At 35.4% G+C, this 17,516-nt stretch overlaps 1 protein-coding gene across 2 annotated transcripts in view; it reads left to right on the plus strand.

Annotated features, from left to right (window-relative positions):
- The window catches only part of DRGX (dorsal root ganglia homeobox), a 45,732-nt gene that overhangs the window by 25,249 nt on the left and 2,967 nt on the right, over positions 1-17,516 (plus strand). The window lies entirely within an intron of this gene.

Below are 17,516 nucleotides of genomic sequence, written 5' to 3' on the forward strand. Positions count from 1 at the left end.
GTAGGAGAAAAACAAATTGCTGGCACTATTATTTAATTTACCTTCTATTCAATAGGTGTTTATTATGTTTCCATTGTGTAAAAAGCACTGTGCTAGGTACTGGTGATGAAAGGCACAAGTCAAAAATAAATTCCCATTTTCAAGGAACTCGTGTTTTCCATGGAAATAGATAAATTCAAGATGATTTAAGGAGGGAAAAATCACTAGCAACCATAAGAATCTGAAAAGGCTTCATGGAGGACTTGACACTTGAATTGAGTTTTCTTTTTTTTTTTTTTTTTAATAACTTTTTATTGATAGAACCCATGCCAGGGTAATTTTTTTTTAACAGCATTATCCCTTGCATTCACTTCTCTTCCGATTTTTCCCCTCCCTCCCTCTACCCCCTCCCCTAGATGGCAAGCAGTCCTTTACATGTTGAATAGGTTACAGTATATCCTAGATACAATATATGTGTGCAGAACTGAACAGTTTTCTTGTTGCACAGGGAGAATTGAATTCAGAAGGTAGAAATAACCCAGGAAGAAAAACAAAAATGCAAGCAGTTTATATTCATTTCCCAGTGTTCTTTGAATTGAGTTTTCAAGGAAGCCCAGCAACCTAACCTCGATGTGAGGAACAAATGAATTCTAGGGTTGGGTAAGAAAGTAGGAAATATTACAGTGAGTTGAAGGAACCATCAGGAGGCTAGTCTGGATGAAATGGAGGCTGTATGAAGAAGAGTGGTGAAAGAAGTCTACAAAACTTGAAGAAATCTTGTAATCTCTTCATTACTGAATGGTTCTGTTGAGAGCTGATGAACATATGAACTACATAAAAGGGTTGGAATGTGAGTAGAGAGGAGGGTGTGGTTGCAAAAGATACTGTGGAGTAGAATAGACATAACTAGCAACTAACTGGAAATGGAGGGCTTGAGGTCAATGGAAAGAATTGAGGATAATTCTGAAGTTTTGAAACTGGGCAGCTAAAAGGATGATGGAGACTAGAAAGTCTGGAGGAGAGGCAGATTTAGGGAGCAGATAATGAATTCTGTTTTAGACATATTAAGTTGAACATGCCTATAGGTCATCTATGTGGAAATATCTTGCTCTGTAAAATGAGGAAGTTGGGTTAGCTGTCTCTTCCCATCTAACTCTTTGCAAGAGATCAGTGATGGAACCAGAGATAAGGGTATCATCTGCAAGGCAATAGCAATTGAACTGTTAGGAACTGATAAGATCATTGAGAAAGAGTGGAGAGAGTGTAGAGGGGCTAGAACAGAGGACATCAATAATGATTCAATAAAGGATTCTGAGGAAAGGAAAGAAGGATGTAAAAGGGATTATCAAAATGTTAAAAGCTACAGAAAGATGAAAGGTAAATCCTTCTGAGAAAGGGTATTATATTCAGCAATCAACGGGTCTTAGAAATTGTTGGTTAGAGAGAACTTTCAGTGGATGGTGGAGACCTGCATAAGATCGGGAAGGATAAGGAAGTCGGTTTGGTTTTCTTAATCTGGATTAGAAGTGAGGCATATCTCCTTATTTTGTTGCCTCTTCCATAGAATATCAACTTTTTTCTTTCTGAAGCAGTTTTCAGACTTTCAAGGGCACAACTGAATCTTAAACATACAAAGTCAACATACTCCCCCTTGTATGGTGCAGTTTGGTGGGAAAGAGTGATGAATTTGGGGATTAAAAGACTTGCCACAATATCTGTGTAACTCTGGACAAGTCATGTAAACTCTCTTGTCCTCAGTTTCTCCATCTGTAAAATGAAGATATTAAAATAGCTGGCCTTTACAGTCTTTTTCAGCTTGCAATCTATGAATATGACTGTAGAGCTCCTAATAATAATAATAATAATAATAATAATAATAATAATAGCAACAACAACAATAATAGCACTTATATAGTACTTTAAGATTCATAAAACACTATGAATATTATCTCCTTTTATTCTTATATTTATTATTTGTATATCTCTTTTTTCCCTTTTATTTTATATGTGTGTGTATATATATATATATATATATATATATGTATGTAGGTGCAATTATAAGTCCCCATTTAACAGCTGAAGAAACTGAGGCAGATAGAAGTTAAATGCCATACTCAGAGTTACACAGCATTCAAGTGTTTGAGGTGAGATTTGACCCCGTAGTTTTCCTGACTCAAGCTCTAGGGCTTGAGCTACCTAGCTGCCTAAGTGACAATTTTGCCTTCAAAGATATCCAAGTAGGTTATAAAGGTTGCTAGATGACTCAGTGGATAGAGCTTCAGGTCTGGAGACAGGAAGACCTCAATTCAAATCTTCCCTGAGACACTTAGTTGTTGTGTGATTCTAGACAAGTCATTTAACTGGTTCATCTCCATTTTCTCATTTATAAAATGGGGAGTAATGATAGTATTTAGCTCCCAGGGTTATTGTGAGGATTAAATGAGATAATAATTGTAAAACACTTATGCAGTGTCTGGTACATAATAAGCGCTATATAAATGATAGCTATTATTTTTATTATTATCATTATTATTCAGTAGTAGTACAGATGATCATTGTTTGGATAAATAGGTCCATAGATTTCTATGGGGCCAGTTGGCTCAGTTGGTTGGAAGTCAGAAAGGTAATGAAATGCTGAGTAGATTAAGTTTGTGAGCTCAGTTGTCACCAGGAGGTTATAGTTAGATTGATACAAATCTATTCCAGTCCCAAACCATCTGAAGCTCATGTCTTACTGATAATAGTGGCGTCTTCTGTATATATGATAAAAGAACTGAAGCTCCTAACATGTCAGAACTAGAACGAAACATAACAGTTATCCAGGATATCTTCTATCCATCCATTGGCTATTTTATAGAAGAGGACACCAGCCCAGGAAGAACTGAAGTGACTTGTTCAAAGCAACTGAGGCAGGACTGGAATCCAGGATCTTTCCACAATTATCCCTACTTCTACTTCTAGTTATCCCATTTATAGAAATCTTTACAGGAAACTGAGTGGGATTATTCAGCTTTTAAAATCCCATTTCCCTCTCCATAAGCCATTTTGTATGGGCAGGGATATATTTGTCCTTCTTACTAATCAATGGGTCACTGGAATGTATGGAGCTGAGTCTGGCAGATTTCTTGTATATATTCAGATATAGGGAAGGATCTCTATTTTTGAGAGAGCTGAGTTTAGGTAGAGAATGTTGCAGCTTGTAGATGGCTTGATGAGATCTAATTGTAATATATCTGACCTGTCAAACTGATAAGAATGTTCTGTTATTGCCAGAGAAACACTCTGTCCCTCTGGATGTCAATGTCCTTTCTATTGACTGTAACTAAATATTACTTAGATAAGATATCTAAAGATGGAACTGTGTAGAACCTTTACAACCTAACTCTTCTAGTATAAGATTATGTTGTATACAATTGGCATTTGTTTTTAAAAGCAATTATCTATTCTGTAAAAGCATGTTTATGTACACATGAGCTGGGCAGATAATAACATTCCTGGTCAATCCAGTAAATGTTTTTTTGGCATTCTGGCATTGTGCTGACTATATTTCTGGCTGATTGACCCAAATACTTCATCTTGCAACCAGTTGCTAGGGTGTTGACCAGATAAAATCTTGCTCCTAAAAAGGAGAGAAAAAAAAAACTGACAAATTGGCTGACGGATAGATAGAAGTGGCTTTGTTTGGCCTTTGCTTATTGGAAAATCGAGTTAATTTTTATCATTGCATCTCAAAATCTGTGACTGAAAATATTTTGGGCTTTTTTGAGTATTCCTATCCAAACACTGCTTTCTGTGAAATGAAGAAGAGTTGGGGTTGTGACCCAGAGAGAGATATTAATATATTAAAAAAAAAAAGAAAAAGAAAACTTCTTAAGCTAAAAAGAAAAAAACAAACTAAAAATCAAATAATTCAGTGCATGCATCCTCACTTATCTGTTCTCTTCCATTTTATCTGAACATTAAGACATGATAACCATGCAAAAGAGTTCTATTTGTAACCAAAATTGTGGTTGAAGTGCCTTTGCAATTAAAATGTGCTATGGGCAGAGATAAGACAGAGCTAATTTAATTTTTCCTGTCAGTCTCTGTAGTAGATCAATTAAACTGCCAAGTAGATCAAATATTTCAGACTGTATTTATTACATTAAGTATTTATGTTCAGGCTGAGCCTTTAAAGCATGATGTCATATAGGAATGTAGGGGGTTTAGATCAATTCAGCAGAATTTGCTGTAACTTAATGGAAATCTAATTGTGTGTTTTAATTTAGTATCCAGGAGGTAGTATGTTCTCAAAACAAACCAATTCACTGACTACTTTTGAAATGTAAGACAGGATCATTCTTCCTTTTCCAGACTGCTCTGGTGTTTGAATCTATTGGCTGTGTTGGATGGAATGAATTTCAAGGCTATTTTAAAAATACATATGTCAGTCTGTTAGGCAGACACTCTGCAAGTATTTGAAATTCTTCAGACCTGTAGAAATGGAATCTGGGTAAAACAGTTCATGGCTAAACAATGCATGATGTATCCAGATCTGCATACTTACTCAACATACTTATTATAGATAATGCACAATTTAATGTTTGAGTAGACATCTTGGATTGATACTGAAAATGGATACATATTTTACTCCTTACTATCTATTGAAGGACTCTTAATCCTAAAGAACAGAGTCTATTTACTTCTCTATCTGAGAATAGAATAAAAAGGAGTGGTTTTTAAAAGTTTTTATTGCTCCCTCTCCAATAGAGACTCCACATTTGATTTTTGTAAATTCAAAGATGGGATATGAAGATTTCATGTCACATGCTTCTACAAAATGGGCTGATGGAATGAATAAGACATTACTTGTAGGTAGAAGAGTTTTATTTCCTGGAGGAACAATTGTAGCATAAATAGGGATATTGTATGATGTGACTTATGTTGTCCTAGGGACATAGTAGGTGCCCAGTTGATAACTGTGGAATTTAACTGAATTAGAAATGGAGACTAGGCCATAGATTTTTGGGTGCTGTTCTCTCTTCACCTGATTTTTAATTATGTGGAAATTTGCTATCCTCTCTTAACCCTATAGATTTAAGGGGAAACAGAAACAACCACGCATGCAGAGAAATGGGGGCATTAAATATTTATTTTTTTCTGTGTCATTTGATTATGGATTAACAAAAGCTATTGCTAAATCTCATGCCAGCAAAATACGCATGTATTATATGATTATGAGAAGCTTTAGAAACCTGTAGAACAGTGAGTCTTAGGTTAATCAACAAGCATTTGTTAAGTATCTTTTAAGTGTCAGGCACTATGATAAGTACTAAGGATATCAAGAAAGGTTAAAAAAAAAAGCCTTTGTTCTCATGAAGCTTACATTGAAATGGGAGAGACAATATGCAGACAATTATACAATGTACAAGCAAGATATATGCAGGATAAATTGCGGATAATATCAGATATAAAGTATCAGTGTTAAGAGAGACCCAGAAAAGTTTCTTGCAGAAGATGGTATTTTAATTGAATCTTAAAGGAGACCAGGAGGTGGGCATGGGGAGGGAGAAAGTCCCAGGCATGAAAGACAGTAGTGAAGATGCATAGTGGAAAGATGGAGTACTCTGTTTAAGGAGCAGAAGAAAGGTCAGAGTCTCCTATGCTATTCTTGTGGGAAAGATGGACATATATAGGCTAGAACATAGTTCAGTAAAGCAGATTTGGAACTAGTTAAATAGCCAGATTCAAAGTATTGTCATTAATGGTTTGATATCTATGTTGAAGGAGGCCTCCTGTGAAATATCTCCAGTGAATTTATGCTTAGCCTTGTGCAATGTGCCATTTAAAAAATCAATATCTGGGTAGAAACATAGATGGTATGCTTATCAGATTCTAGATGACATAAAACTAGGAGGTATAGTTACCATGCTAGATAATAGAATCAAGATCTAAAGATCTAATATCTCAACAGGCTAGAACATTGAGTTGAATCAATGAGATGTAAATCTCATTGGGAAGTGATCATCTATCTTGTTCTAATATGATCTAGGGAGACCACAAGGCCATTCAGTTATGGGTACCACCCGTGGACATTGATAAACTGATGAATATCTAAAGGAGTGTGATAATGATCAACACAAAGAAACAATATAGATACACTTAACACTGATGGCTGTAAAAATTTAGCATCTTTTGAATATATACATGACATGACCTCGTGCTTGGGGTTATTATATGTTATATGTATGTTAAATATATAGCATCTTTTATGTCATGATAGATGAAACATCCCCATATTATAAATATAGACCTTAAAATATTCTTTGCTTCTCAACCAATAGAATCCTAAAACTAAAGTATTATCAAAGACTGAATTTTTATCAATAATCATTTAGACCTATCATAATGTATAAAAGCCTTAAGAACATTTTGAATAGATGTAATTTGATTGCATAAGCATAATTTCAAAGCTGTATGGAATGAGAAGCTTGCAAAATATAGAGACATAGTAGAAGAAATAAAAATTTTGTGGGGACAGGATGGTGATTCTGGTTGTGCTATCTTCTATTGAAGTTACACTGAGTAAGCTATTGAAGATGACCTTCCATCCTAATATTTTTATTCAATTACAAGAATCCAGTTCTTTTTAACTAAATGTGTAATAGTTCTCGGAAATGAAATATAACAGAATAGCAGTAGGATAATAGTTGCCCCTGAATCTTTTTTATGTCAATTCCATGGGGGAAAAGGATAATTTTTTTAAATGGTAGCATAAAAAATATGCTGTTGTCACCACCACCACTATCACCACCAATGACTACTGCTACTATCATTACTATCACTATTACTACTAATATTATTTCCACTACTACTAATACTACTACTATAACCACAACTACTTCCACTATAATTGCTCCTATTTACACATAATTGTAAGGATGAAAAGTACTTTATATATGACTCCAAGAGCTCCCATGTTTATGTCATATGAGGACAAGCTGAAGAAATGGAAAAGGTTTATTTTTTGGAGGACACATAATGTCTATTTTCAAAACTTTGAAGGGGTTAGTCTTGGTTTACTTGTCCTCAGCAGACTGGAATAATCATGAGTAGAAGTTACAGTAGTTTAAGATTAATGTAAGAAAAATTCCCAATAGTTGGCACAATCCCAAATTGGAATGGACTGCTTTAGGATATAGTGGGTTCTTCTATCAGTGGAGGTCTTTAAGCAAAGGCTGCATGACCATTTGTTGAATATGATATGGGAGTGTTAAACTTATATCCCTCCAGTAAAACTCTGAATGCTGCAGCAGAATCAGATTGAAATAAAAACACAATACAACATAGATAATATTAATGTGAGATTTTCTAAGTCAATATGTTTCTGCAGGGATCTATTTCCATTTGAGTTTAATTCCACTGCTTCAGGGAGAGCCTTGTTCTTGTAACATTTAAATTAAATGGCTTTTGAATTCTCTCCTAATTCTGAGATATTATGGTGGTATGAATTTTCTAGATAATAAAATTCTAATCTTTTAAATGTGCCAAATAAGAAAAAAAATTTCTGAGGGAAATATTTCTATCCTCATATGAACATAGAACTGCAGACTCTTGAGTCAAAAGGATTTTTTGTCCAGTCCCAACTTGTAGCATTAGTACTTATTCTATTTGATGATGGAAAATTTATTTTTGAAAATAACACCTATAATTTTTGGAAAAAATTTCCATTTTCAAGTGAAAATCTACTACCCTATAATTTTTATTGGTTGGTCCCATTCTGACCTCTGTAGCTAAGCAGAACGTACTCAATTCTTTATCAATATGGCAGCCTTTTAAGTATTTGAATGTTGGGATTATAATCTTTCTAAAGTCTTTTCTTCTCCAGGCTAAATATCTCCAGTTTTCCTTTAACCAGACCTTAGTATGGTTTTATCTTGATCTGCCTTGATCTGCTAAAATGTGGTCCCTTAAAATGAACACAATATTTCAGATATGATTTGGCTAGCGTGTATCATAGCAAGATGATCACACCCCTAATTGTTCATACTAGACTTCTCTTAATACTTCTATTAATAAACTCTCCCCTCAACCTTCTTGTTTTTTGTTACCAAATCACACAATTGACTCATGTAGCATCTATTTTCATACTGCCCCCTAATAGTGCTGGCTTTGGGAGCTATTGGTAGCTCCTGGGATATTTGCCTCTACACTTAAATGACCCTAAATTGCTTCTGTCATTCTTATATGTGCTTTTTATAATTCTTCTGTCACATTCCTTTTTGTCCCTCTGTCCTTTAGCACTCCCTCTTATACCTACAATTTTCTGCTTCTACTTTGTTGAGAACAGGGAAGCAAGATCACCTACATAGTAAGAATTGTTTTTAAAAAGAGTCAATAATGTCTGAATAATTATTCAGTTATTCATTATTCAGTTATTCATTATTTTGCCTGAGATTTTCCATGAGTAAAATACATGTAACTCATAAAAAGTATATAAACCTTACAACATTTTGACTGCTGAGAGCTGTATTTTATTCATTAAGATATTTAATATGGACTAGGTGATGGTACTAAGTTAAGTACTAAGAGTTGTGGATACAAGTAAAAGCAGAAAAAATTTCTCTTTCCTTAATGAGTTTCCATTCTAGTGGTATAAGATAAAACAAAAGGAATGTGAAAAGGAGTGGAAGGGGAAGCTTTGTGGAGAAAATCTAGATACTGAAGTGGAGCCTGGAGAGGAATGAAAATGTGACTGGTCTGTGCACTCTCCTTAAGATGGAGATTTTTTTGAGGAATGGACCAATCAGAATAAAGGGCTAAAGTAGGTAGAGTGAGCTTTTGGATGGTGCTGGGAAAGCTACAATAACATGATGGAGAAAGTTACAAGTAGAGCCTGGAGAAGACAATCACATATCTGAGATATTTTAAACTATTAGATAAGTATGGCATTATACCCATAGCTTGAGATTGCTTAGCTATGAAGAATTTATTTAGGCAACTCATGTTGATAGTTTAGTTTTGAGAAGTAATTTTAAAACATTTCTCTGTTTGAACAATCCAAGGACATGCCTGTGTTAACAAAAACAAAACCTAAAAATAGATCTCTTTAAATGTAAGAAGTGATTTACGTATCTGGCAGAAGTTAGGTCAAGTTGGACAAAAGCTCAGGTTGAGTATTACAGAAGTTCAAAGCTGGACAAGGGCTTAGAGATCATCTAACCATGCTCCTCATTGTATAGATAAGGACACTGAGGCCTACAGAAGTCAAGCCCAAGATTATATGGCTTGTGAATTGTAAGAGGTTGGATTCAAATTCAGGTTTCTTAAAAAAAATTTAAAATATCTATTTATCTAAATACATACAAAGATAGTTACCAACACTCATCCTTGCAAAACCTTGCATTCCAAATTTTTCTCCCTCCCAAACTTAGGTTTCTTGACTTTAACTTCCATTCTCTGTGTCTATACTATGCCACGTCTCAACTCGGATCCCAGGATTCTGTGAAATATTTTAAAGTTATAAACCAAGATTTGTGCTGTGTTGGGGATACCAACATTAGGAAAATATTGAAAGAGATCAACCAAAGAAATACAAGTGGCTATAAAAAAGTGGAACTCACCTTTCTTATCCTTAGGACCTTACTTGCTGGTTCCTTTGAGAGGCTGTCATGTCAAATGTAGTGAATTTTTGAGTTCTATCATTGCTATTATGCACAACTCTTCATATGCTTAATAACTACCATCTGCAATTCTCTGAGCTGTTTTTCAGTAGTAGTGATGGCTTTAGAATGAATAATGTATATTTTATTTTCAACCAGTTTGCCAGGGGATTAGAACTTTGCATTTGGTGGATGGCTATGGGTGGGAGTAAGGAGTTAATTCTTAGCTACATGGATTTAAATAAAGCTAATTAGTTCAAGTAGAAACTGAAGCTAGGATCAAATGAGCACAAACTTATTTTGTACCCTATAGTGGGTACTGAAGATGTGTTAGGATTTTGGAATCTTTGGTACAGGGTTAGATGGTAGCCCTCTATCTAATTATTGCAGCAGCTAGGTGGCGCAGTGGATACAGTGCCAAGTCTGGAATTAGGAAGACCTGAGTTCAAATAAACTTTTCACTTACTAGCTGTATGACCCTGGAGAATTCATTTACCTGCATTTTACCTCAGTTTCTTCAACCATAAAATGGGGATAATAATAGCACCTCATTTCCCAGGGTGGTTGTGAGGATCAATGATATAATAATGATAAAAGATATTACACAGTACTTAGCATATAATAACAAATATATATATATATATACACATATATATGTATATATATCTACACACACATACATATTTATATAGTAACCTATGTATCTATAGCAACCTATATATATAGCTTATATATATTAAAATATAATGATATATAAATCTTGGCTATTGTTATTCATTCTGAATAATGTCGTGTAAATTAAATTGTTAGGGAAGGTCTTTGTTATTCAGTCATTTTTCAATAGTGTCTTATTTTTTGTGACCCCATTTGGGGTTTCCTTGATAAAGATATTGGAGTGGTTTGCCATTTCTTTCTCCAGCTCATTTTACAGATGAGGAAACTAAGACAAACAGGGTCAAGTAGTTTGTCCAGGGTCACACAGCTAGGAAGTATTTGAGGCTGGATTTGAATTTGGGAAGATGAGTCTGTCTGACTATAAACTTGGTATTCTATCCACTGTATCACATACTTGCCCCAGGAAAGGTCAGGAGAAGATACTTTTGTATCTAGTTATCAATAGTCTTCTTTGCCAGGATACTTCTTTGCAGAGAGTTCACTGACTTTGAAGCCAGTATATCCAGTTGTGATACATTTACAGTGTGACTATGGCCAGGTCTTAATCTCCCAGAGCTTCAGACCTTACCACACAAGGAAAGTACTTTGTAATCTTTACAACATTCTAACAATGGGAACTATTGTTGCTACTTGACAGTTTCTTGCCATTAATGTGGTTGCTGCTTGAATCTATGGCTCCCTTATTCTTCACTTTGGTCTAGATGCTCGGGAATGGTACTGAGAAGAAAGCTGAAGAAAACAGAAACTGAAACAGGAAATTTGTTCTTTCTGTTAGTAGAGAGGCTAGAGGAATTGGAGTATTTATACTTAACAACTTCCTGGCTTTTTAGAGTTGTTTGGGGCTTTATCATAAAAATGAGTATTTATGATGACATGTCTGTGGCTCACCACAAGATCACTCATCACCTGAGACCTGATTAGTCAGTGTGCTAAGGGAATGGAATTTTTCTCTTTGAATTTTCTGATGCAGTATGGGAACTTGCCATGAGGTGGGAGAGTACACTGAAATCCTTTAATCTTTAGTTGGGGATTTAGGGGTAACTGGAAATATAAAAGCCATAATTTGGAGCTTCATTTTTTCTTGTCCAGATAGTTGCTGTAGATATAAAAACCACAGGAGAAAGATTAGACAATGAAAATGTACCATTGAATTTTCAGAGGGCCCAGATTCTGTTTCCTCCATTTGTCATACCCTCTGGACATGTTCTGGCAAACAGAAAATACTCCCTTGTATGAGGGAACATGGTTGGAATGAGTAGCAAGATGATGTGTAGCTGATATTGATCTATTATATTTCCTTACAACAAGGGACATTTCAAAGAGGAATATTATATTCCAGGAGACCAATGGGCTTCTCATCACTGGGGATCTTCAAATTGGATGAACACTTGGAGTAGGGATTCTTTCAGTAATTTCATCAGATCCATCAAGGTCTACCAACTCTAAAATTCTGTGCTTTGGTGATTTAGCATCTTGAGGATTAGATAATGTTTTATAAATATTATCTCATTTTATCTTTACAACAATCCAGAGAGATAGGTGCTCTTAGTAGCTCCATTTTGATAACTGATTTATTTACAGTCACACAGCTAACACACTTTGAGGCTACATTTTTCCCATTCTAAGTCATATCACATTATATAGGAAAAAAAAAGAAAAAAAAATGGAGATGATTTTATGTATTGTTCTCATTAAAGAACTAGGAGTTGCAAAAATATGTATGTATCTTCTCTATTCGTATAATATGAGAATGTGGCACAAGCAGCACACAGAGTGAGAGGAAGTAGGATGAGAGAGAGTTTTCATTCTTGTACCCTCTCTCTTCAAGCACCAAGAGGTGCCACATGTCAGGCTCCTTCTTCTTCTGTAGATTCTCTCTAGTCATGATAGTAGAAATTAATTCCTGTTTTTTTTTTGTTTTTTCTCCTGAATCTTTATCTGAGTTCTTTTGTGGAGGCTGAGATTTATTTTTATTTTATTTTATTATTTTTTTTTTTTTTTGCAAAGAGAAGTTTCCTATAGAAAAAATTTAGGGGCAGCTAGATGGCATAATAGATAGAGTACCAGCCCTGAAGTCAGGAGGACCTGAGTTCAAATCCAGCTTCAACCACTTAACACTTCCTAATTGTTTAATCCCGGGAATGTTGTTTAATCATGATTGCCTCAGCAAAAAAAAAAAAAAAAAAAAGAAAGAAAGAAAAAAAATTATCAGATTCATTCCTGCATTCATCATCTAGAAAATGTGTAATTTAGATGGAATGGTATGGCAGAATAAACCCTGGCATCAGAGTCAGAGGACCTGAGTTCAAATCTCCCCTCTGATACTATCTATATTTGCCCTGTGCAAATCATCTAGTCTTTAAGTCTCAGTTTCCTCATCTGTAAAATGAGTATATTAATTTAGATAGCTTGTGAGATCTCTTACAGCTCTGGATCTATGATCCTTTATGACATCCAAGACCTTAGTTTTGTTTTGTTTTGTTTTGTTTTTTTTTGAAATCAGGCAGTTTGTTTACTGGAAATTTTAAAATTCTGATATGAATGTCCTTCTCTGGAGCAGACTTAGAAGAACCTAGGATTTCAGTTAAAAAAAAAAGCCATAATACTTGCCTCCTGCAGGTTATTATGTCAATTACTAAGTCATGGGCCATTTAACTCATTACTGGATGCTTAAATGAGAGCGTGCACCCTTGGCTTAGGGGAAAACATCAGTTTAAGATGTACTGTCACATCCCTTTATGTCAGGCAGAGGAATAACACATGATTTGACTGAATATAGAAGGGTCAGATATAGAAGGGTCAGTGGTTGATTCTGCTTTACAAAATATTTGGGATTGGATGTGACCATCCCGCCTGAAACAAAACCTTTTTTGGGTTCTCAACCAATGTTGAACCCTTTTTCCTAAGTGGCTTAAGTCACTCTTGATTATTGTCCCAATTGGACATGAGGGTGATATTTAGTGTTTTGCCCTAATTCTCATAACTGTCATTTCATTTCTTCCTGGTGTTATGTCTCTTGTTCTTCAAAACAAAATTTTGCTCCTTAGAATATCTACTACTTGGTGCCTGCTTTCCTTAGCCTGGTGTTTTCACTGTTGCCCTTTAGACCAATTAGAGCATTTTAAATTTGACCTGCAGCAAGACATTTCACTACTGGAGATTTCAGTATTCCAATCTATAAAATGGCAATAAATGATGAAATTCAAATTTATTGAAGGAAGCCCATTCTAATTCCCAAATTTTGAGATAATTGATTACCCTCTAAGTAGTACAGCATATCACTTTGTTGCTAATTTAACCTACTAATTTAATGTAGTATAGTCAAGGTTATTATCTCTCAGATTCTTTTTCCTGTCCCAGTTTTCTTAGAACAAGATGCTGGAGGTCAGGTTAAGGCTCCCTGATTTATAATCCTAAGAGGGAAAAGAAAAGGATAGCTTTCCCTTCTTCTTTGTTTTACCTATATATTTTACTATGCTGTTTCCTTTCTGAGAAATGAAATGGTCATTTCTACCCAGTTTTTCTATGGGAAAACATATCCATCATAACAACATCTCTTTATTTTCTATCTGCTATTTAAAAGTCCAGAGATATCAGCAGAGTATAAACCATGGAAATTAAGCTTTTCAGTTACTCTGAAAGTGAAGCTTGTGGCATAAGACAGCGTGTGGCCTTTTGTTTTTGTTCTGCCCTGGGAATATCTAGGATATATGGCCAGGGCCCTTTCCCCCTATGAATAGGTCTACATACAATCTGTTTGGTATGGAAGAAGAATTGCACTGGTAATGGTCTCCCATGATGTCCCTCTAATGAATGTTGTTCAGTGAAAATGAGTGTCTACAATTTTCTCTGACAGATTGAGTCTGCACATTATCTGCTTCTTTTGTTCTACTCTAGGCAAAAGAAGATTCATGTTGAATTTTAGTTGAGGAAGCCCAGACAAGGTTAACATTCCACTTTGCTTTATTCTTAATGATTTCCTATATAATCATTGTTCCAGATAGCCAACGTCTCAAAGCAAACTAACTTGTGTAAAGAATGAGGCAAGTTACCTAGGATTGTACCAGAATATTATGTATTTAAAACTGGAAGGAACTTTGGAGGTCATTGAATCTGACCCCTCTCACTTTAGAGATGTGTGCACTGAGGACCAGAGAAATTAAGTCATTGTCCAAGATCACACAGAGTAGTGATTGGCAGAGTTGGGATTTTGATGCAGATTCTCTGATTAAATCTGTCATATTTTCCATTGTGCTAGGGTATACTAAGTCTAGTTGATTTAAGACCCATTGAATGATGGCAAGAGAGATGTCAAGTTTTGCTTATGGTTCCATAATGAAAGAAAACGGTTTAAGAATTCTGATAGCTTACTTGGAGTTCATATGCATATCCTTCTTAGTGTCTTGTCATGACAAAGCTAGAAAGATCATGCATAGGTTATTTGATTTAAATCGAAATTCTTGAAAGAGTGTCAACCAATTTTAGAGAAGGATATTCCAATATCTGCCTTGCTCAGTATTCTTATCAGTGCCCTTGTTGTTCAATCATTTCGTTTGTCTGAATCTTTGTGACACCATTTGGGGTTCTTTTGGCAGAGATATTACAGGGATTTGCCATTTCATTCTCCAGCTCATTTTACAAACAGAGTTTAGTGACTTGCCCAGGGTCACATACAGTAGTGTCTGAGGCTGGTTTTGAACTTAAGTCTTCCTGACTACAGGTCTGATGTTCTGTTTACTGGGTCACCTAGCTGATCTTACATTTTACAGATGAGGAAACGTAGGCAAATCAGGTTAGCGACTTGCTTAGGATTATACAGCTAGAAAGCATTTGAAGCCAGAATGAAATTCACAATAATGACTTTTCCTGACTTCAGATCTGGCACTCTATCCACTGAGCCATCTAACTACTTTCCTTATCAAAGAAAAAAATATTTATTTTCCTTATTTAGATGTTCATTAGTATGGACAGATTAGACATGACACTCTCTGAAAGCAGAGGAATGGATTTTAGAATAATAGCACACTTTCATAACTCATTCAGGTTTACACAATATCTTCCATCCAAATATCTTTGACTAGATATGTAAGTTATTTTAGGCCAAATTTTACAGATGGGAAAACTGAGGCTCAGAGAAGTTAAATGTTTTGCTCAGAGTCATGAAACTTATATATGTGGGTAGGGATTATACTCAGGTCTCTTTCAACTATAGTTTTTGTCTTTTTTATTAAGACTGATCATCTTAGTGCAGCATTCTTATAGTTTTAAGCCTATGAACCTCAACAGAGAACAGATACACTTTAGAGTTGGCACTATCAATAATTCAATTCATTTAAAAACTCATTTATTAAGTGACTACTATGTGAACATCATTGTGCTAGGTCCTGGACATAAAAGGAGGGAGAAAAGGTGCAGAGATTCTGGAAATTAGGAATTGAGTAGGAGGAGTAGATGTAGATAAATGTAGATTAATGAAAGATAAATTGGGGAAGGAGAGGAAGGGAGAGAGCACTAGTGATTATGGAGTTCAGGAAGGATTTCCTATGAGAACAGGTGACACTTAAACTGAATTTTGAAGAAAGATAAGGGGTCTAAGATGTGAAGGTGAGGAGGAAGGATGTTCCAGGAGGGGAGGGCAGGCTGCTCAAAAGCAGTGAGATGGCAGATGGAACCCTAAGTTCAGAGAACAGCAAATGGGCTTGACAAGTACTTGGAGATAGGTGTTGGTAATAGATCTAGGACCAGAAAGTGCTTAATCAGAAAAGATGCTTAGAGATCACTGAGTTCAATTTCTTTATTTAACAGAAAGGGAGATTCAAGCTCAGAGTGGTTAAATGACTTTTCAGTGTTACATAGATGGTATGGGACAGAGTTGTTATCTACTTTGTTGTCCATCCTAGTGGTCATGTTACTTGCTTAGAGAAGAGGGAAGAAAAGAAATAATAAGGAAAATATTATATTGGCTATCTGATGGGAGAACTGAGGTCTGCAGAAATTAAGTAATGGTAACATAGATGTAAGGGACAAAATTGAGATTTGAATCTATCCAGGAAGCCATGTTGCCTCTGGTGAGTTCACTAAGTAAAGAGGAAGAAAAAAAACAAGAAAGGAATACCTTTCAGATGGGAAATCTGAGGACCATAAAAATAAAATGATTTGAGACAGCTAAATGGCACAGTAGATAGAACACCAATCCTGAAGTTAGGAGGACGTGAATTCAAATTTGATTTCAGACTTATTAGCTGTGTGACCATAGATAAGTCACTTAACCCAGATTATCTCCAAAAAAATTTTAAGTGATTTGTCCAAGACTACAAGGCTATGAGGGATCTCAGGCTCCAAATATAGCATAATAGTATACAAAAGTTGACTATTTAAGCCTAAAAATGTCTATTTTCAAAATTGGGTGCAAACATATTTTGCTAGTCCAACTCTCTCCACATATGATTGCTATCAGTGAATGAAGAAGGGCAATTGTCCTTCCCCCATCTGTCTGCATAAACAGCTACCAAAAGTGTTGGAGTACCAGCTGCCCATTAATTGCTGCTGAAGCAGAAGGTTGGAGAAATATCTGCTGAGAACAGCAGCATCCAAGGGGTCAACATACCTGGCAAGAAATCAGAAAAAGCTACTTGAGCCAAGAGTAACCCAAAACATAAATGGTAGAACTGGCTTTGGAATAATCCAAATCTCCTTTGATAAATGGGGAAGCTGAGGCCTCGAGAAGTTAAATGATTTACATTAGGTGAGAAAGTTAGTAAGTGGCAGAACCCAAATTTAAACTCTTGACTTCCACTATCATTTTAGTAGACCTTAGGGTTTTCAGAACATCTTCCCATTGAAAGTGAATTTTCTGTTTGTGGCAGCCCTGTTTGTAGTGTCTAGAAACTGGAAATTGAATGGATACCCATCAATTGGAGAATGACTGGATAAATTGTGGTATATGAATGTTATGGAATATTATTGTTCTGTAAGAAATGACCAGCAGGATGAATACAGAGAGGCTTGGAGAGACTTACATGAACTGATGCTAAATGAAGTGAGCAGAACCAGGAGATCATTATACACTTCAACAACGATACTGTATGAGGATGTATTGTGATAGAAGTGGTTTTCTTTGACAAAGAGACCTAACTCAGTTTCAATTGATAAATGATGGACAGAAGCAGCTACACCCAAAGAAAGAACACTGGGAAATGAATGTAAACTATTTGCATTTAT

This window comes from Antechinus flavipes, chromosome 2 (assembly GCF_016432865.1).
Source record: "Antechinus flavipes isolate AdamAnt ecotype Samford, QLD, Australia chromosome 2, AdamAnt_v2, whole genome shotgun sequence".
Lineage (NCBI taxonomy): Eukaryota > Metazoa > Chordata > Mammalia > Dasyuromorphia > Dasyuridae > Antechinus > Antechinus flavipes.